The sequence below is a fragment of the Lissotriton vulgaris genome, chromosome 4_1 (genome assembly GCF_964263255.1).
Source record: "Lissotriton vulgaris chromosome 4_1, aLisVul1.2, whole genome shotgun sequence".
Classification (NCBI taxonomy): Eukaryota; Metazoa; Chordata; class Amphibia; order Caudata; family Salamandridae; genus Lissotriton; species Lissotriton vulgaris.
This window is the reverse complement of record NC_141691.1, coordinates 267929004-267951935: the sequence shown is the minus strand read 5'-3', so window position 1 is coordinate 267951935 and position 22932 is coordinate 267929004.

Sequence of the window (22932 nt, the reverse complement as noted above, 5' to 3'; positions counted from 1 at the left end):
GAATGTTGAAGCAGGATGAGGAGACGGCGCTGACTTGTCTGTTCATTGAAAGTGAAGAATCCAGGATAACGCCTAGGTTCCGTGCGTGGTCTGTCGGGATGGGTGCTTTTCCAAGGGCTTCCGGCCACCAAGAGTCATCCCATGCAGAGGGGGATGTACCTAGGATGAGGACTTCTGTTTTATCTGAGTTCAGTTTCAGACGGCTGTGTTTCATCCATTCAGCAACTTCTTTCATTCCTTCGTGCAGGTTAGTTTTGGCGTTGCTGGGGTCCTTGGTGAGAGAAAGGATTAGTTGGGTGTCATCCGCGTAAGAGATGATGTTGAGGTTGTGTTGGCGGGCGATGGCCGCGAGGGGGCTCATGTATACATTGAAAAGGGTGGGGCTGAGTGAGGATCCTTGTGGTACGCCGCAGATGACTTCAGTGGCCTCGGACTTGAATGGTGGAAGGCGGACTCTCTGGGTTCTTCCGGTGAGGAACGAGGTGATCCATTCAAGTGCTTTTCCTTGTATTCCGATGTTCCTGAGGCATTGTAAAAGGGTGCTGTGGCAGACTGTGTCGAATGCTGCAGAGAGGTCGAGGAGGATGAGGGCGACTGTGTCTCCATTGTCCAGTAGAGTTCGAATGTCATCTGTTGCTGCGATGAGGGCGGTTTCAGTGCTGTGTTTTTCTCGGAAGCCAGATTGTGAGGAGTCGAGGGATTTGTTGTCTTCGAGGAAAGCGGCGAGCTGGTTGTTGACAGCTTTCTCGATTACTTTGGCCGGGAATGGAAGAAGCGAAATGGGGCGGTAATTTTTGAGTTCGGTGGGGTCCGCTGTGAGTTTTTTCAGAAGGGCGGTGAGTTCAGCGTGTTTCCAGTTTTCCGGGAAGGTGGCGGAGTTGAAGGAGCAGTTGATGACGTCTCGGAGGTGCGGTACTATGACGGAGTCTGCTTTGTTGAAGATGTGGTGAGGACATGGGTCTGTGGGGGATCCTGAGTGGATGGAATTCATCAGGCGGATGGTGTCCTCAGTGGAGATTGGGTTCCAGTCGTTAAGGGTGTTCGAGGGGGGAGGATGTTCCACATATGGTTGGGTGTGTTGGTCTCCGGGTTGGTTGTCGAAGCTGTTGTGGATGTCTGCAATCTTGTTGTGGAAGAATGAGGCTAGGGAGTCACAGAGGGCTTGAGAGGGGGTGATGTCGTTAGAGTTGGCCGAGGGATTGGAAAATTCCTTGACGATGTTGAAAAGTTCCTTGCTGTTGTGGGAGTTGTTGTCAAGTCGATCTTTGAATGCCGTTTTCTTGGCCTTTCGGATAAGTTGGTGGTGAGTGCGGGTGGCGTTTTTGAAGGCGTCCTTGGTGCTGGTGGTTGGGTCTTTTTTCCAGGCCTTTTCAAGGGAGTGGCAGAGTTTCTTGGACTTCTTGAGATCATCGTTGAACCATGAGGCCTTCTTGTTGCCATGTTTGCTTTGACGTTTTTTCAGTGGTGCTAAGGTGTCGGCGGTGTTGGATAACCATAGGGTGAAGTTGGCGGCGGCTTGGTTTGGGTTAGAGGAGTGGGCTGGGGTGTTTAGAAGGAGCGATGAGGAGATCTGGTCGGTGGTGATTTTGTTCCAGTTTCTTTGCAGAGTTGGTTGGAGGTGGTTGGTGGGTTTTGGCTTGTTGTAGGTGAAGTGAACGCAGCTGTGGTCAGTCCAGAAGAGATCCGTAGTGTGGCTGAAGGAGATATGATTGCTGGAGGTGAAGATGGGGTCGAGTGTGTGACCTGCGATGTGGGTGGGGGAAGTGACCAGTTGTTTAAGTCCGAGGTTGGCGAGGTTGTCCAAGAGGGTGGTGGTGTTGTGGTCGTTGATCTTTTCAAGGTGAAAGTTGAGGTCTCCCAGAAGGATGTATTCTTTGGAGGGGAGCGCGTGTGGAGTGATGAAGTCCGTGATGTCTTCACTGAATTTTGCGCAGGGTCCTGGTGGTCTGTAGAGGAGGGTGCCTCTGAGTGTGGTCTTGGGGTCGATGTGGATCTGGAAGTGAAGGTGTTCGGAGTTGGCGAGGTTGGCGTCAGAGCTGGTTGAGATGCGGATTGTTTTCTTATGGACGATAGCGATTCCTCCTCCTGTATGGCCGGTACGGTCCTTGCGTGTGATCTTATAGTCTTCAGGGATGGCAATGGTGATGTCTGGGGCGGAAGAAGCGTTCATCCATGTTTCCGTTAGGAAGGCGACGTCTGGAGAGATGGTGTCTAATAGATTCCATAGGTCAATGGCGTGTCTGTGGACCGAGCGGGTGCTGAGAAGGATGCATTGTAGGTGGTTGGGGTCGGGAATCAGTGGTGTGGTCGTAGCGGGGATGTTGTCGGTGCCGATGAATTTGCAGGAGTAGCAGGAGAAAGGTCCATGGGTGTGTCCAGGAGCCGCTTGGACGCAGTTGGGGGCGCGACCAGGGTTGAGGGCTAGGAGGGTGGCGGCATCGTAGGTGATGCGGGAGGGCTGGGTAGCGCGAGGAGCAGGGGGTCTGGCGCTGGGCGCGGTCCAGGCGCGGACGGGCGTAGACGGGCTTACCTTTGGCGCACCTTCGGCGCGACTGGGGCGCGGTCGCTGCGCGCTAAAACACCTGTCATATATGGATGGAGGAGGGGGAGGGGCGAGGGCGTCTCAGCTGGGAAGCGGGGCGGGCCAAAGACGAGCACAACAATAAACAAAATGGAGGCGGAGGGGGAGCACAGCAAACGCGCAAACCGAGTGGAAATACACTTCAAATACTCAAGCAAAATGCAGGCAAGCTCAGCGGCGACCAGGCAGGCAGCAGGCACAAACAACTATGCAGCCGTGGGAGCAAAGCGGCACAGCGCGCAGACAGGCTCGAGTCAGCCAAATAAACAAACAATTAAAGTGCAAGTTAGCTCAGTGGCGATCAGCAGGCACAGGCACAAAACACAGTTGCAATTAATCAAAGCAAAGCGCCAAAAACGATACCAGCGATCTCGGAGGGACACTGGGGAGCGACCACTCAGCTCTAGGGAGAGGAGCGAGTCACGGCGTCTTCAGGTGGAGAAGCGCTGTTCAACTAAGTGGGAGGGCGTCTCAGCTGGGAGGCGGGGCGGGCCAAAGACGAGCACAACAATAAACAAAATGGAGGCAGAGGGGGAGCACAGCAAACGCGCAAACCGAGTGGAAATACACTTCAAATACTCAAGCAAAATGCAGGCAAGCTCAGCGGCGACCAGGCAGGCAGCAGGCACAAACAACTATGCAGCCGTGGGAGCAAAGCGGCACAGCGCGCAGACAGGCTCGAGTCAGCCAAATAAACAAACAATTAAAGTGCAAGTTAGCTCAGTGGCAATCAACAGGCACAGGCACAAAACACAGTTGCAATTAATCAAAGCAAAGCGCCAAAAACGATACCAGCGATCTCGGAGGGACACTGGGGAGCGACCACTCAGCTCTAGGGAGAGGAGCGAGTCACGGCGTCTTCAGGTGGAGAAGCGCTGTTCAACTAAGTAGGAGGGCGTCTCAGCTGGGAGGCGGGGCGGGCCAAAGACGAGCACAACAATAAACAAAATGGAGGCGGAGGGTGAGCACAGCAAACGCGCAAACCGAGTGGAAATACACTTCAAATACTCAAGCAAAATGCAGGCAAGCACAGCGGCGACCAGGCAGGCAGCAGGCACAAACAACTATGCAGCCGTGGGAGCAAAGCGGCACAGCGCGCAGACAGGCTCGAGTCAGCCAAATAAACAAACAATTAAAGTGCAAGTTAGCTCAGTGGCGATCAGCAGGCACAGGCACAAAACACAGTTGCAATTAATCAAAGCAAAGCGCCAAAAACGATACCAGCGATCTCGGAGGGACACTGGGGAGCGACCACTCAGCTCTAGGGAGAGGAGCGAGTCACGGCGTCTTCAGGTGGAGAAGCGCTGTTCAACTAAGTGGGAGGGCGTCTCAGCTGGGAGGCGGGGCGGGCCAAAGACGAGCACAACAATAAACAAAATGGAGGCGGAGGGGGAGCACAGCAAACGCGCAAACTGAGTGGAAATACACTTCAAATACTCAAGCAAAATGCAGGCAAGCTCAGCGGCGACCAGGCAGGCAGCAGGCACAAACAACTATGCAGCCGTGGGAGCAAAGCGGCACAGCGCGCAGACAGGCTCGAGTCAGCCAAATAAACAAACAATTAAAGTGCAAGTTAGCTCAGTGGCGATCAGCAGGCACAGGCACAAAACACAGTTGCAATTAATCAAAGCAAAGCGCCAAAAACGATACCAGCGATCTCGGAGTGACACTGGGGAGCGACCACTCAGCTCTAGGGAGAGGAGCGAGTCACGACGTCTTCAGGTGGAGAAGCGCTGTTCAACTAAGTGGGAGGGCGTCTCAGCTGGGAGGCGGGGCGGGCCAAAGACGAGCACAACAATAAACAAAATGGAGGCGGAGGGGGAGCACAGCAAACGCGCAAACCGAGTGGAAATACACTTCAAATACACAAGCAAAATGCAGGCAAGCTCAGCGGCGACCAGGCAGGCAGCAGGCACAAACAACTATGCAGCCGTGGGAGCAAAGCGGCACAGCGCGCAGACAGGCTCGAGTCAGCCAAATAAACAAACAATTAAAGTGCAAGTTAGCTCAGTGGCGATCAGCAAGCACAGGCACAAAACACAGTTGCAATTAATCAAAGCAAAGCGCCAAAAATTATACCAGCGATCTCGGAGGGACACTGGGGAGCGACCACTCAGCTCTAGGGAGAGGAGCGAGTCACGGTGTCTTCAGGTGGAGAAGCACTGTTCAACTAAGTGGGAGGGCGTCTCAGCTGGGAGGCGGGGCGGGCCAAAGACGAGCACAACAATAAACAAAATGGAGGCGGAGGGGGAGCACAGCAAACGCGCAAACCGAGTGGAAATACACTTCAAATACTCAAGCAAAATGCAGGCAAGCTCAGCGGCGACCAGGCAGGCAGCAGGCACAAACAACTATGCAGCCGTGGGAGCAAAGCGGCACAGCGCGCAGACAGGCTCGAGTCAGCCAAATAAACAAACAATTAAAGTGCAAGTTAGCTCAGTGGCGATCAGCAGGCACAGGCACAAAACACAGTTGCAATTAATCAAAGCAAAGCGCCAAAAACGATACCAGCGATCTCGGAGGGACACTGGGGAGCGACCACTCAGCTCTAGGGAGAGGAGCGAGTCACCATCAAGCATCAAGCATTCCTTCATCATGCCATAATTGTAATTTGGAATGTAAGGTAGACATAATTTGATTAGTGGGGTTGTTTTTTAACCTCTCATGGGTGATAGTGTCCCCCAATTGTCTCCTGATTTCCTGATATTTGGTACTGTCCATCACAACAATGTTCCTGCCCTTGTCTGACTGTTTAATTACGATTTAGCCTGGGCGGAGAACCCCGCTCCGTTCGGGAAGTTTGCAAATTTTCGGCCACTTCGCTGCAAGCGCGAAGCTGTCGACTACTTTGCAATCTACAGCGTAGCGTAGTAGTTTTTCTTCCTCGCGCGCTCAATAGCATTCTCGCGTGCGCGGTAATGACTTACTGTGGTTCTGCGTTCGCTTTCTCGCTTTTCTCTCCTGTTCGCGTTCGCTCCGATGTTTGGAATCCGGCCGCACAATCCCACCCGACTGTGAGAACGTGATGACGTCATTCGGACGCGCGAACACATCATTAGGACGCGGGATCTTCCTTGCAGCACCATGTAGGTAAGATCGCCTTTCCGAACACGCAGAAACTGCAATCTGGCACAGAATATCTCTCGAGCATGTTAAAGCCTTCTCAAACATTATCATTTTGCACAGTAAAACCCCATAGATTGTGATTTGGCTGTATTTTTTTGCGCAAGGAGTCCTCTTTTTGTTTCTACTTTTGTTTTCAAGAGAAAGGAAGTGCCCCTGATTCTCCAACTTCCTCTTCCTGTCCATCAGGCTCCTCCCAGTGCTTTGTCCATGTGCTATTCACTTTCATTTGGATTAGGAGCTGAAAGGATCACTCTTTGTGTTTGTCTGCTGCATCATAGCATTTGATTGGATTTATTGAGGAATTTTGGATTTGAACTTTTCTTTTACAATTAAGTTTGAGAATTGGTGTACTGTAAATGTTTGTTTGGTTTGGGTTTTTTTAAGTACAGTTTTCTGTGCTTCTCAATCTTTCTTAAAAATTATTATTGAGGGAGGCCTGTACTTTCATGAGGGGCCAAGTTGTATGTCTTTGAAATTTCATCCAGTAGACCTAGAGGTACCCACAGGTCCAATCATCTTTCTGTGGTGTCTGTAAAACATCATGGATGGCATTGGATTCAATTGCAAACTCTGTTGTAGTGGAATTTCATTTTTTTTTAGTAAAATTAGGTAACCCTAGTAGTTCATGTAGTTAGTGTAGGCCTGCTTGAGTTCATTTACTTTCTGTGGGTGGCTTAGCCAGGTGGTGGCGGCCATTTTGTGTTTTAAACCACTGTGTTTTTGCCATAGGCCTCCAAGCTTGTTGCCTACTCTGCCAGTAGGTCCAAGGGTACTACTAGAGTCATCATCTTGGGTGCATGAAAGTTGTTCAACTGTTATTGTGTTTAAGTTGTAAGTGTAACATCATGTAGGTCATGGATGGGTTTGGATTGATTAGCAAAATGTGTGTTTGGTGTTGAATTGCAAGTTTTGGGTGTGAATAATATGGCTTTTTCTGCGCACTAGGTAACCCTAGAATTCAGCTCGCGTAGTTTTGGTAACTTTGCACAGTGTGACAACGCGACCTTACAGTTTTTGTCTTCTTCGCGCGCTCAATGTGCGTGCTCGGGCACACAATAACGACGTTTTGTACAATTTGCGCTGCCGAACATGCCCATTTTGCAATCTCGCGAGCAATATGTCTCGAGTTGCATAAAACCTTCTCAAAAATGTTGATGCTGTTCATTTTGCTAAAGAAACTCCTCAGGTTGTCATTTGGTTGTAGTTTTTGGAGCATGGACCACTTACTGTTTCTGTCCTTTATGTACTTTGTTGTTTGAGGGTGGCCTGACCATGTGGGTGGTGGGGTGGCCATTTAGTGAAGCCAAGCATTGTCATTTTGCCGTAGGCATGTATTGTCTGTCTTCTCTTTCTTTTCATGTTGTTGGGGATGGCCAGGCCGTGTGGGGGCGGCCATTTTGTGTGACCTTCCATCGTGCTTCAGTTTTGTCAGAGGCCTACAAACTTTGATTTCTACTGCCAGTAGGCCTAGAGTTCCAGAGGTAGTCAGCGCAGCTGGGATGCTTGATGTAGCGGTTTCCATTTTGTATGTTGAATTTAACATCATTCAGGGCATGGATGGCAATACATTGAATTCCCAAATCTGGTGTTTGGGGTGTAGTTAACTGTTTGGGTATGTGTAAAAAAAACTGTAAATGCCTTTGTTGTTTGTGTTGTTGTTGTGTAACTTTCAAACCTTTTAGCCATGGGGATTTTCTTTTTTGTGCATTAAGCTGTGATGTGTAACAGGCATCCTCCTTTTTCTGGCCATATAGGTATATAGGCCTGCTTGAGTTTATTGTTTTCTGGCCTTTACCCATGTACCTGTGATATGTGCCCATGTGGCTGGGAGCTGTGGTGGTAGTGTGCTGTTTTGTTTTTGACAAATTGGCCTGTGTCTTGCCATTGTTCCTGTTGGCTTACTACTGTTCACATCCCCATTGCTATCTGCTGCAGGTCACTGATGCTGCATCCATCCTAAATGATGCACAAATTAAGGATAAACAATTTCCACTTCCACTACATTTGCTTTTTAGTTATTTGCTATTCTTACTCTTACTGAGTTTACTAATACTTCTAGTAGTAATTAAAATTAAAGCTAAAAAAACTCCACATTCGACTGATGTTATTCTGCCTTCTTTGCTTGTAGGTGCACAAAAGACTGAAGACTGAGAGGAGGTGTCCGTCATCATTCATCGCCTGTTCTACTGCCAGACGGACGTCCTTCTGTACTACGTCACGTGAGGTGTGAATCACCTGACCAGACATCATTCTCAGCAACTTGTGCAACTGAGTGCTGCTGCTGACATCTGAAGAAGATGGGCCCAAAGAAAGCAGGTACCAGGTTCTCCAAGACCAAGAAGGTTGCTGAGAAGAAGGAAGATGGAAGAACAGAAGAAGGAAGTGACACTTAAGTCTGGTGTTGACCCGAAAACCTTTTATGTGAAAAAAAAGTTCGCCTGAAGCAGCGGTGACCGGGGTCCTTGCTGGGGCCAGCACCTCCGCATCAGGGGGCCCAAGCCACCAACCCAGGCCCAAGCAGATGGGTGGGGAAGAGGTAGCCAGCCTAATGGTGGAAAGAAGTGATACTGAGCCTGACCTAAACTTAGCGCTATCTCAAAGTAGTACACAATCCATGCAAGAGGGAATAAAGCAGAAAAGTGGTGAACAACAACCACCGCCCGCAATAGTAGTTTTTCCAAAGCAGCATCCACAACCACCGCTTGCAATAGTAGATGTTCACCCTGAGCCACCGCCCGCAATAGTAGTTGTTAAACAACCACTGCCCGCAATAGTAGATGCTCAACGAAAAGAACAACCACAGCCACCGCCTGCAATAGTAGCTTTTCCACAACCACCGCCCTCAATAGTAGATGTTCCTCGAAAACATCAACCACAACCACAGCCTGCAATAGTTGTTGTTCAACAGCCACCACCCGTAATAGTAGTTGTTGTTCCTCCTGAAGTCGGGCAGTTCAGGAAATTGAGCCTGATGCAGAGCAAGAAGAAGAGAAAGCACCTGATGCAGGACATCTATTGTTTTCCAAATCCCCACCAAGGAAAAGAAGGGTTAGTCCATCGAGTTCTTCGCCAAGCATCCCTTCTGATGATCTTGATCTCAATTGGGAGCCACAACAATCTGAGCATGAGAGGGAGAGACATCCCAAGAAGACCAGGCTAGGGAAAAGGAAGGTTCCAGGAAGCCTTACACTTATGGAGTGTGATGTTGAACAGCCAGGTAATGATGGTGATGACGAGTCAGACCCAGTCATCACAAGCATTACTCCTGGGCCTGAGAACATGGAGACCAACATTTTAACCCTAGTGAGAATGGCTGTGACTAGTAGGGATGTCGGACGCATACCTCCAACACAGGCCACACCAAAAGCAAAACTACCTCCAGCTTCCAGTTTTACATTTGCACAGGGCCGGCAGCGTCCTACATCCAGCACAAGTTCCACCTCAGCAGAAGTAGGTTGTGGTACTACTGCACAGCCACATAGTGAATTTCAACACACAACCTCCAGTTCATCCGGCATTGGAAGTGGCAGGAGACAAAAGGTAAGCTCCCCAGTGTGGGACTTCTTTAAAGTTAGCGCAAATGAGGAGAACATTGCTATATGCTCCATTTGTCATTCCTCTGTGGATGTAGGACATTACAACGCATGCTTTTACCACGCATGCTGTTACAACGCAGTTTTTACAACGCATGCTGTTACAACGCATAGCGCTTTGGGGTGCTGGATAGTGAATAGTTTAATTTACTATTTTAACTCCAGTCCCGTGGATAGTAGGGAAGGTGTTGGATAGTAAATTAAAACTATTCCCTATCCTAGAGCGCCCCCCAGTGCAATGCGTTGTAATGGTTTTTGTTGTAAAACCTGCGTTGTAAAAGCACTGCGTTGTTAAAGTTTTGTTGTAAAGGATGTTTCCCTTCTTCTGTTAGTAGTGGTAAGCTTGGTACAAACTATGGTACCGGAGGCCAAATGATCCATATGAAAAAACACCACGCAATCCAGTGGGAGGACCACCTACATAGCATGAAAGCAGGAACCATTAATGTTGGCGGGGAAGTAATAAAAGGCCCACTCACGGTCGAACAGGAAGAAGAGGGAGACATTCTAAATGGTAGTGGTACACAAAGTACCTCTGTCCCCAGCACTGCAGTGATAGAGCCCACATCCTCCGCATCAGCAGCATCTCAGTGGCACCAGAGTAAGAGTAACCGGGAGACACCAAGGAGTAAAGGTGCGAAGTCTGCGATGCGAAGTACTGCATTGAGCATAACTGAAGGAAATACCAAGCAGCGTACCATTCTTAGCATGTTTAGGCAGGAGGGAAAGTACGAGCGCAACCACCCAATAGCACGTTTGTACAATATTAAGCTTGCTAAAATGTTAGCACTGGACCTTCTCCCTTTTTCTTTTGTTGAAGGGGTGGGTTTCCGGGAATTTGTGACAACCCTCTGCCCAAAATGGAATGTTCCCAGCCGCTACTATTTTGCCAGAGTTGCTGTTCTAGCACTACACCACGACGTGCTCAAATTGCTTGGAAAAGCCTTGCATCAGAGTGCTGTTCATAGTATCCACCTGACAACAGACATGTGGACCAGTTGCCAAGCCACTGATTACATGTGCATCACTGCAGACTGGATCTCTTTTTTAGGTGTCAGAGCCAAGCTATCTGCAGGCATTGACACTGCTGAGATTTTTAAAGATACTCGCAGACATGCAACTGTGGCCATATTTGCTATGGAGAAATCGCATACTGCTGCAAATATTTTGGCTGAGTTTAACAGCAAGGTCTTTGAAAGGCTGCGACCTAGGGGCCCTAACATTGGTTTTGTTGCCACCGACAATAGCTGTAATGTAGTTAAGGCCATGGAAGATGGTCGCTATTTCAGGGTCTCGTGTTTGGCACACTGCATTAACATTGTTGTTGAGGACTTTCTGAAAAATGAAAGCAAAGTCAGCAACTTACTGACCATTTGCAGAAGAATCTGCACGCATTTCAACCATTCTTTTAAAGCCCGGAAGCAGCTACGGGTCATTCAACGTGACCATAAAATGCCAGTCAAAGCACTCATCCAGGAGGTCCCAACACGTTGGAACTCTACTTATTACATGCTTGATCGGCTGTTTGAGCAGTACATACCACTTAATGCTTATGTCATGACAAGAAGATCAGGGGATCCTACTGTTAAAGCCATGACCGTTGAGATGTGGCAATGGGACCTCATTAAATGCCTGACAGAGATGCTACTTCCTTTTGAGGTCTTCACACGTGCAGTCAGCAGGGAGGACTGTACTATGGGCCAAGCTATCCCATTGTTGTACATGCTAGAGCAAGAGCTGAAGGAGGTGTCTGAAACATACAAAGGTGTTGAAGGAAAACTTGAAGCATGTCTGAAAAATTTCCGGCCCATCTCTCAGCTGCCTTTTCTGGCTAAGGTAGTTGAGCAGCACGTGTTAGCTCTATTATCGGGCCATCTAGAGAGTAACAACCTGCTGGAGACCAATCAGGCAGGGTTCCGTGCTAATCACAGCACGGAACTAGTTATGTTATCCATTCTAGATGAGCTAAGGACGCGGGCTGATGTAAAAACACAGAGCGCCCTGACACTACTGGATCTCTCCGCGGCGTTTGACACCGTGTGTCACAAACAGCTTTTGTCGCGGTTGAGATCCTTTGGCGTCGTGGGTACAGCTCATGCATGGCTCACATCATTTTTGCAGGGTAGGACACAACGAGTGCAGCTGGGTGATCTACTTTCCAGCCCTGCTCCGATCACCTGTGGGGTCCCACAGGGCTCTGCCTTGTCACCCCTACTCTTCAACATCTACCTGCAGCCACTAATTGCTCTCCTGAACAGGATGGACTGCCTAGTGTATAACTATGCCGATGACACCCAGATAATCATCCGGCTGGATGATGGTCCAGGAGCATCCACTAGGTTACAGGACATACTGAAAACCACAGTCAATTGGATGTCCGAGAACTCCTTGAAAGTTAATCCGGATAAGACGGAAGTATTGCCCATTTCCATCTCGGGTAACCCTTGGAGTGAGAAATTTTGACCTAGGGAGGTGGGCGCAACACCAAAACCGGCAGTCGCAGTCAAAAGCTTAGGCCTATATGTGGATAATAAATTATCCATGGAAAAACAAGTTGCCACTGTAGTAGGCACCAGTATAGGCCTTCTAAGACAACTAAGGAAGATCTCTGCCCTACTTTCATTCCCTACTTTGAGACACGTGGTCTCAGCCACAATTTTGGCTAGGCTGGACTACGGGAACTCCCTATATTTAGGTTTGCCACAGCGGCTGCTGGACAAACTACAGGGAGTTATGAATGATGCAGCTAGGCTGATATTTAAAAAACCCAGGACTGCTCATGCCTCTCCCCTGATGCAGGAGCTGCACTGGCTCCCAATTCGTCAGAGAATTGTCTTCAAAGGACTGTGTATCGCTCACAAGGCTCAGTATGGCAAAGCACCAAAATACCTGAAATCCCGACTATCCCCCTACACACCGGGTAGGACTTTGCGTTCGTCGGACGCCACTCTTCTGTCCCAATCCCGCTTCAAATTGACCACGGTGGGGGGCCGTGCTTTTTCCAACACGCTCCCAGCTTTATGGAACAAATTGGATCCAGAGCTCAGGAAGGAAAGTAACTTACTTTCCTTCAGAAAAAAACTAAAAACTGTATTGTTTAAACAAGCATGGAGCAGATCTTAGGTGCACAGTGGGTTTCAAGTGAATGTAACATCTTATCACGTAAATCTGGTCAGACAGCGCTTAGAGACCCCTGTGGTTATAACGCGCCATATAAATTAAATAAATAAATAAATAAATTTGGCGAAGGCCTTAGCCAGCCGCGTATCTGAGAATACAAGGATTCAAAATAAGATTGTGTCACATCAACATTACATTACTGCCACAAATTTGGATCCACGGTACAAATTATTTGTGAACAGTAATGCAGTAATTCCTTTTTCAGAAGGGGATGTTGCCACGTACAAAACTGTAATAGCTGAGGAAGCCACTGATTTAAAAAACAAACGGCTCTCAATTAGAGGCCAGCCCAGGACAGTGCAAGTACTACTGAGCATCCTACAGAGTCAAGTTCCTCTTCACAGCATGAGAGCAGTGAGTTTGCTTCCCAGCAGTCACCAACACTACCAATAACAACAACAGCACCAACAGGATCTGATTCATCAGACACAACCAAAAAAATAGCTGCTTGGATTCTACAGAAAGGGATGGGCAAGTCCATTGCTGTCACAAAGCAAAAAGAGGACAAGCAAACCGGAGCACCACTGAACATTGAGCGGATGGCCAAGGCCTATCTGGATGACACAACAGAGGTGTTCATGGAGCAAAGTCCATTGGTGTATTGGCATAGGAAAAGAAGCGACTGTCCAGTGCTCAGCAGGCTGGCGATAAAGTATCTGGCTTGCCCTGTTGCAAGTGTCTCTTCTGAGCGTGTTTTCAGTGCTGCTAGTGCCATGGTAACTGTGAAAAGGACTAGTCTCTCACCCAAAAGCGTGGAGAGGGTAATCATGATCAAAATGAATCAGCACTTCATACCACCAGACTACAAAATACGTGAATCACAGCTGGAAGAGGAGAGCGAGTTGGAAGGCATAACTACTGGGTTACATGACCCACTTCTGTCAGAAGAACCACCAGGGTTTGAGGACCAGCTCCTCTTCCCTGACAACTAAACTTTTAAATTGTTACATTCTCCCTTCCTTTAATTGTGTGTATCTGTCTTTCTGGTTCAAACTTCAAAACCAACACCATCCTTTCTTTTAGTTTTTTAATTACCTATTGGAGTTGCACATCTGTGCATTTAACTGTGCACTCCACTCTTCACAGTCCTGCTCCATCTTCCTGACTCACCCTAAATACATTTCCATCTTGCCATACATTGGATGGAGATGGAGAATAGTACAATAATGTAGCGTCTAACAGTCCCTCCATAACAAGTGAAACGTCCGTGACTATAGCCATCTTCTGTTTTGTTTCCAATCTGAAACGCATCACTGTCTTAACGCTACCACCTCTGTCTGCACTGGCATACACAACTCTTCAATGTCAGAACTTGAGCAGGGCTCCAAAATTAAAGTAAACTTGTCATCACATTCAGAAGGCTCTGCTGCATCTGTGATCTGACAGTCACAAAGAAGAGAAAGATAGGTATATGAAATGAATGATGCCATACATTGCATTGGATGCTTGCTGACTCAGAGCAAATGTACATGAAGTAGAAGTATACTAGTAGTTTAATATAATATAACAAAGTACTTGTGTCTCAAGTGATGGTCAATGTTTCCATGTTGTTTAATAATATGTATGCAATTGTACTCCTACTACTGCAGGTGCAGTCTGGACTTAATCGTAGTCACTCACTACAGACTGAGTTGCTGTTGGTGGTCTGTTGGACAACACGTACATGTGCCACACCGGAATATGATGACCACCATACCATCTTTGCACGCTGTCAGTCAGTTTGATCTGTGATGATTGATGGAATACGTTCAGGAAGTGGAATACAAGGTAAACATAACCAATCAACAAGAACCACAGCAGACCTAGGCTACATGTGTGTGCAGTAGTGGAATAGAATAGTGGTATGATTGACTGACAATGGCGCATTGATTTAATCACTTGATTTGGCAAATGCTAGGTTGCTGTAAATGCCTTTTGTCCGGAACTGTGAAAAATTTAGGTAAATGGAGTTTGGCCCACAGACTCACAGCCCGGTCTTGTGGTGTGGTCATGTGCTGGCTCCTATCTTGTTGTTATTTTCGATGACTGCTGTGAAACTAGAAGAGTAGAGTTAATCAATGTATCCAAGCCGCCTCAGTCTGAAAATCTTCTTGCTCACGAGTCTTGTGACTGTCTTTTCTTTTTTGCACTACACCGTAATTGATTTTTTTTATGTTTTCATTCAGTAAACTTATTTTGGAATACCCCATTTCTTTTTTCATCATCACTTACAGGCCGGCCTTTTACCCAGTGCTATTATAAGTGGAGCAACAACTCACACTTACCTTACCAATCCTCCTCATCATCCAGCCAGAGGCACCCAAGAATGATATTCAGTCAGTGTCCATGGAAGGGTGGACCTGGATAATACATTAACTTTAGTAACATTTTCGTATTTTTTTTGGATTCCTTTTTCCTCTTCATTTATTTTACACTTGTGTTTGGTAATTGATTATTCACTTAAACTATTGCTTACTTTTATTTGCTAGCTTTCAGTCCGCTACAGCAGGTATTACGGTTTCTCAGAGGGCATACAGCCTAGGCAAAAGTCATATTCATATCATATATAAGAAATACTTCCTTTGCATTGTGTAGTAGTAGTTAAGTACCACTTTTTACTAACGATCAAGTTATAAGTTATCTTCATCATGCATGCATTTAGTTTTTCTGAACTTTAGAGTTATTGGGTAGAGTGGATCATCAATCATTGTCTTTATTGTTTTGCTTTGTTTTTTTCTCCATGCGTACTGTTTTTCTTTGTCAAACCTGTCCCCAAACCCCCGTTCCCATCCATTCATCAAACCCTAACCCTCTTCCCCCGGGCTGTGTGGTTTTATATTGAGGTGTGATGTTACTACATTAAATCTACACCAACAATTGATCACACGCTTGCTGGGGCAGATGTGGTGAAAGCAAAACTAATGAAATTAAATGTTAACGAGGCAGGGTGAGGATCTTCTCACTTTATCTAGTGTACAAGGCAATTAATTTCCCAAAGTGACCAAATGAATAAATCTAAATAATTGATGCCATTGTTTGAATTAAATTTTAGAGTTTAAGTTTACGAATTGGATTGTGTTTTACTGACTCCAACACAACTACAGTTATCTTCTTGTACTTGGCAGTCCCCGACACCATTGATTTCTTTGAGTTCGTTTAGCAGTTGCAATATTGTATGTATTTTTTTGTCAGTCTTATGTACTGTGTTTTTCTACTCCTCCCACATTCTCTCTCAGGCAAATGACAGTCTCTTTGTTTTTGTTTGCCAATGCTAATGCCAGTGTCTAGTCTACTACTACCATCACACAACCACGGCATATTCTCCGTTGTCTTAGGAAACCATGCAGCCCTTGAGGTGCCAAACTTAATCATCATCAATCATAGGTAAGAAGAGAAGTTTTCTGGGAGGTATAATGGATGACAGGCTGGTAGTATTACTAGGACAAATATAACTGAGTGAGGTGTACTGCATCTATCTGTTTGCATGTTACACATGTGGTCAATTAATAAAGTATTTCAATCAAACACTGGCAGCTGCCCTGCATCTAGAGTAAACCTTGTGATGTACAACAATAACCCCACCACAAAACAACATCATATGTTGAAAATACATAACATTTATTCATGTAAAAAAATATCCTAGTCCTATCCCACCCCTATCCCCACCCTAACCCCAACCAATGTCCAAGTCCAAAGAATGTCCCACAAAAATAACCCCAACACCCAATTCCCACCACCAACAAAAGTATTAAAAAAGGGGCAAATCAACAGGGTCCATTACAATTGGCGGGCTTTGAGGTGTTAGTCCACTATTATCTTGACGTGCTCCTCTTTTTGATCCTCCAGTTTGGCCACCCAGAGGAGAAGATGGTACCGAAATGATGGCACCTACATTTGCATCCATGCTGTGAGAGGGTGGCAGATGTTAAATGCCGGCGGTGAGCGGCTGCCTGGCCGCGGAGCCGTACTCCTGCAGGTGGGGCCTTGCTGGGGCCAGACGCATTGGGAGAGGCAGGAGCTGCTGCCGCCGCCTCTTTCTCCTCCTCCTCGGCCACAGCCACCAGCCGGCGGTACTGGCCTGCAGTTTCCTTTGCCGGGCACTGGCTGCCAACTCCTTCTTTGATGGTTTTTGGGAAGGAGTATGAATATCTATTAAAAAAGAAACAGAATTGTAACTGAAACTCTTCAAAATTAATTCAACAGTACATTGTGGCATAGTAGCACTACAAAGCACAGTACAGACAATTGGTGTCAACTTTTAGTATCTAATCTATCCTCCTGCTTCTCCTGCCTGTAGCATTTGTTGAAGTTTTATTATACTTGCCCTAGTACTATGGGTGGACTTGAGTACACAGAAGAACACCAGTCTTTTTTGTATCTCCTTTTATATTTTCAAAGTAAGACTCTGCTTCCAGTGACAGTCTCCACTTATAATAAATACAATACATTTAGGGGGCATCCACCCATTAAAAGTAAATGTCAATCATTCTTTATTATCGCCTTAGCTGGTTTCACTTTCACCAGCAACCACCCATGCATCCAATCCTTCCTTGCCTTGGGTTTTATTGACACAAACTCTGCTCATGATTCTTGCTATCCACTATATCCATGCACCCATATTGTTTTGCCCAACCAGGCCTGCATTTTCTTTCACCTTCCAGTTCTACCTATCCTTCAACAACCCATGCATCGGATTCATATCAGCCACGTGCATGAACGTTCCAAAGTATCCTTCTATGGTGGTCTTATTATCTTATTATCACATCTCTTTAGTCCTTCCTCCTTCCACCCTGGTTCACTTCTTTCCCTTTTTGTTCAACACATCCCTCAAGGTCATCTGATCTAACTTTTAGTCTTCTCCATAACTTTCACAACTGATAGAAGAGGCCTTGTTTACTCAACTCACACTGGTAATGCTGCAAAGGATGTCTTCTTCAACCATTGTATATTGTAGAGTACAACTTCAAATTCATACTTTCTTAATAGGTCTCATAGCACAGTGATGGAAATGTTCCCCTTCCACCTAGTAATGCAAATAAGTAATGAATATAACTTACCACCGCCCACCGCTGAAGTTTCTTCCCCCACTGATGCTCCTGCAGGTGCTGCAGCCACTGTCCCCTCCTGGATGGCAATCGCATTGCAGCTGGCCCCATCGGCACTGGTGGTTGTTAGTGATTGTGCACCTATAAAAGCAAGTACACCTTTTTAGATGCCTGCACACCTCCCCCTATTTTACTGGTTGTACTTTTTTCACCATGAAGGAAGATTGAAAAAACAGTTACGTACAACATAAATTGTTGTAACTAGTCCAAATTGCGTCCTACTGTACAGCAGTCACATTAGACAGAGTTTAGTTTTAATTTATTAGATGGCCCCTAGGGTCATCTAATCTCTACTCCTACTCTAGTCTTTGGAAAGTTTGCCTGAGCCATATAACTATTTTAGATCCGGGTCTACTGCTTTGCCCATGTTACCTCGCAGCTTGTTGCACAGTAAGAAAGACACCTTTGAGGCCACATGAGTGTTGCATACAACTAAAGAGGTTGACAAACCAGTATTGTTAGTCCCTTTTGCTTATCCATAATGTTGCACTTTTTGCCATGACTGCTAAAAACTGGCAGAGTTGTATTCACTGTCTAACGTGCAACATTTTTCTCATAGGCAGATGAGAAGATTGCCTTCTACGAACCAGAGATTTGCAGAGCTTTCGAAAGATGCATGTGTAACCAGTATACGTTCAACGGTGAGGGGTCTCCCACAATTCACACATTTCTCTATCGTGCACTAGGTGTACAAATGTATAGTATTTAATCTTCTTCATTTTGCATGGTGGAGCAGGATGTTTTTCATGGAAATACTTACAAGTTACAACAAATCAAAGCGTGTTATTAAGAAAAATAAAGTTTTTGAACTTGCACATAGACTCTGTGGTATATTTTGAGTGTCTGGGGTGTTGTGGACTGAAACGAGTGAGTGAGCGAAAGGGTGTTCTTCTGTTCTGGGTTGTGTAATACAATCATTGGGTATATATATATATGGGTATTTTCACCCCTGAGGCGGAAGCCGGGGGCATCTCTGCTTTACCTGTGTAAATTGCTAAACGGAACACTAACGCGTGATTGACTATTATTCACATGTTTTAACATAGTATATATTTTAATTTGAAGCTTTTAAAAATTACCAATACCTCGGTGCGAGAGTTGCTTCCCACCGAGGCTGCCCCAATCAGCTGGCCGATTGCACCGCGACTGGATACAGACGCTGGGACCTCACCCGACTCTCCTTGACCGCCATATTGCAGAGGTAGGGTTAGCGGTCGAGCTGGTCGAGCCCTCCCCCTTCTCAGGCTACTTAAGGGATCTCCTTCCAGCATACCACATTGTTTGTATTTTCACCCCTGAGGCGGAAGCCGGGGGCATCTCTGCTTTACCTGTGTAAATTGCTAAACGGAACACTAACGCGTGATTGATTATTATTCACGTGTTTTAACATTGTATATATTTTAATTGGAAGCTTTTAAAAATTACCAATACCTCGGCGCGAGAGTTGCTTCGCACCGAGGCTGCCCCAATTAGCTGGCCGATTGCACCGCGACTGGATACAGACGCTGGGACCTCACCCGACTCTCCTTGGCCGCCATATTGCGGAGGTAGGGTTAGCGGTCAAGCTGGTCGAACCCTCCCATTTTTCCCGCCCAATCATGATTATAAGAACTGGCACACCCCGTCCGCGCAGCAGGCGGGCGCAGCGGGCGCGCCGGCGGCGCGCCAAAGACGCGCCAAAGGCAAGGCCGTCTGCGCCCGTCCGCGCCGGTTCCGGGCCGAGGGCCCAGACCCCTGGTCCGACTCCCATAAATCACCAGCTGGTCTATACTAAAGCATCCTTGATCAGCTCCAGACCACCCATAGACCCGGCTTGCACATTACTAGATCTCACCAACAATGTCAAGACAACCGATCATAGTTGCTCGCACTGTCAGTACACAACATCTAACAATTGGGATAGATCCCGCCCCAAACCACATACTCATACAATGGTAAATCTAGCCCTCATTAATGCAAGGTCTCTAGTTAAACATAGTCACGAAATAGCTGATTTGATAACTGACTTCAAGTTAGACATTCTCTTCATAACAGAGACATGGATTGATGACTCATCCGAACCAGATCTGGTTATAGCAACTCCGGCTGGTTACAAATCCTACAGACAAGACAGACCAATAAAGAGGGGAGGCGGTCTTGCCATTATAGCTAGAGACAAATTTGAGGTCATGATCTCACATATCCCAGAAACCTCCTGCGAAGCCCTTCGATATTCAATAAAACTCACTCTCCTATACAACTTTAAGGGGCTACTTTTATATAGACCTCCAGGAGCCAAGTTTGCCTTTCTGGCCAACTTAAGTTCAATACTAGAAACCCTGGCACTAGAGAAACCTATCACAGTGTTGGGCGATTTGAACTTTCATTTAGATGTCAAAAACGACAGAGATACCTTAACTCTCATCTCGGATATGCAGACCATAGGACTCACACAACTGATCACCTCACCCACGCACCAGGCTGGACATATTTTAGATGGGATCTTTTCGAATGCCCAAGGTCTACAGATCTCGAATATTCTACCGATGACCTGGACAGATCATTATCTAGTACTCTGTACCATGACTATAATTAACCCTGCAAACAAGGCAATCACAATGACTCATCAGGGCCCCATTAAAGCCTGGCATAATATCAAACAGCCCGATCTGATAAAACAGCTCGATACTACCCGCCCGAGCATACCTGATGATTCAGCTGTAGCAACACAGCTGTACCATGACTGGCTGAGTCAGGCCATAAATCTCCTCGTTCCCACCAAGACTATCTCAAAGAATAGATCCGCTCCTACGGCACCATGGTACACAGATGAACTAAAAACACAAAAACAACAAAATAGACATTTTGAAAGGCAATGGAGGAAGAATTATGATCAGGCATGTAGGACACGCTACAAAGAATCTCTAGCCATCTACAAAAGTATGATTATAGCTGCAAAAAATCCTTCTACTCAGACCAAATAGAGCAAGCAAAAAATTCCAGCCGAAAACTTTATGAAATCACTAAATCCCTTTCAGGCCATATCCAAGACTTAACACCACCACCATCCCAAACCTTGTGTGATGCATTGGCAAATTTCTTCTTTTCTAAAGTAGATGACATCTACCAGGCTTTCTCCCTCAAATCTACTAATATTTCACATACCCAAACATTGCCTTCTACCTTGAGAAAATCCCAAACTCCAATCTTTCCGAGTTTTAACCCAATAACGGATGACCAAATATTGAGTATTGTTTCAACTATTAAGTCAGGATCCATACTAGACCCTTGCCCATTTTCGGTCCTCCCTCCAGTGATGGACTCAATAATACCGGTCCTGACACAGGTATGTAACTCCATACTGTGTTCAGGAAACTATCCTCAGTCCTTAAAAACTACGCTGCTCAAACCTCTCTTGAAGAAACCAGGAGCAGACAAGACTGAGTTAAAAAATTATCGACCAATTGCCAGCCTGCCTTTTCTGGCCAAAGTGGTGGAAAAGGCCATGAATATGCAATTATCAGAATATATTGAGAGGCATAGTTTACTAGACGATATCCAGTTCGGATTTCGGAAACATCATGGGACAGAAACGGCTTTAATCAAAGCCGCCGATGATGTGCGCCGAATTAGAGACCTTGGCGGAACGGCAGTACTGGTACTGCTAGACCTCTCGGCAGCTTTCGACACGGTCGACCACAAGATCTTGGTCGATCGTGTCGAGAAGATGGGCATTTGCCACACAGCCAAGGAACTCCTGGCAACTTTCCTTTCTGAGAGAATTCAGGCCGTCACCCTAGGATCTTACCAAAATGCTAAGCTGACGCTGGCATGTGGGGTACCTCAAGGCTCATCCCTGCGTCCGACACTATTTAACATCTACGTGTCGGACCTTGCTAATGTCATCAAAGCACATGGGATGGGCCTTACCTCATATGCGGACGACACGCAATTGGTTCTGGCCATAAAGGGAGACGGACTAGAAGTGGCCCAACGCTTTCAGAGGGGAATGACGGCAATAGGAGATTGGATGGCAACTAATTGCCTGAAACTTAAAGCAGAAAAAACTGAAGTTGTGATATTTGGCCCTCTCTCACCGAACTGGTCAGCCCAATGGTGGCCAGCTAGTTTTGGAGCTATCCCCAAACCAGTCCCCAAGGTAAGAAATTTGGGTGTCATCTTTGATGATGGCCTCAATTTCATGGACCATGCAAATAAAGTGGCTTCCACAGCCCACTATAAACTTCGCATGATCAAAAAAATCAGTCCCTACCTTCCAGTGGTGCTATTAAAACCTTAGTTAGCTCCCCGGTTTTATCATCACTGGATTACTGTTATGGCCTATTTCTGAACACACAAACCAGAGTCTTGAGAAAATTACAGTCAGTGCAAAATGCTGCGGTTCGCCTGGTTTTTGGAATCCCTAAATATGTGTCCACTTCAGATGCCATCTCGCGACTTCACTGGCTGACGATCCAGAACCGGATTAAATTCAAGTCACTATGTATTGTCTATAAGACACTTAACGGACAGGGCCCACACTCACTGAGTGAGCAACTGATACCATATCAGCTTTCCCGTCTACTCAGGTCCTCCAACAGCAATCTCTTAGTGATTCCACGTGTCAAAACAGTATCTTGGGGCGACCGTCGTTTTACGGTCGCGGCACCAAAACTGTGGAACACTCTTCCGTTGGACATTAGAACTTGTCCAACGCTGCTCCAATTTCGCAGGAGACTCAAAACGTGGCTGTTTACTCAATAACTTCACAGGGTAAATTCGGAGAACTTTAATAGTAGCTAGACCTCTGCAAACACCAGCGCCAAGACGCCTACGGGTATATGCCGCGCTTTACAAATAGCAATAAATAAATAAATAAACTATCTTCGTGAAGGGGTTGGGAGTGGGACAAATTACTATGACTGAGACACTTAGGTAGGTAGATGGTCATTGGATTGTGGGTTCTTCTGACTGAGTTCTGTGACTAGGGTGTAAGGTGTAAGTAAAGTCCAACCTCCCTATCACCAACATCAACATCCTATTTTCTTGTACATAGTTCTGTATGTGCATGTGCAGAGAATAATAACCACAACAGTAGTAGAAGTATACTAACCGAAAGAAAATTAGTAGGTAAACATCTGGTTGCGCATTTTCTTGGTGGGAATTGACAAAGACTAGAGATTACAGAGGACAACGCAAAAGACAGGAGTGGACTCAGTGGCTACAGCTATTCTATCACAGCTTTATTCGAAAGAATACCTTAACTAAAGAGTGGCCAACAGGGCAAGCTTAGCTACACACAGTCTAATAGTAGTAGCACAGAGAGTCATAGGGCAGAGACAGTTTGAAGGAACTGAAAGTCAGGGATGGCATTGTTTACCCAAAATTT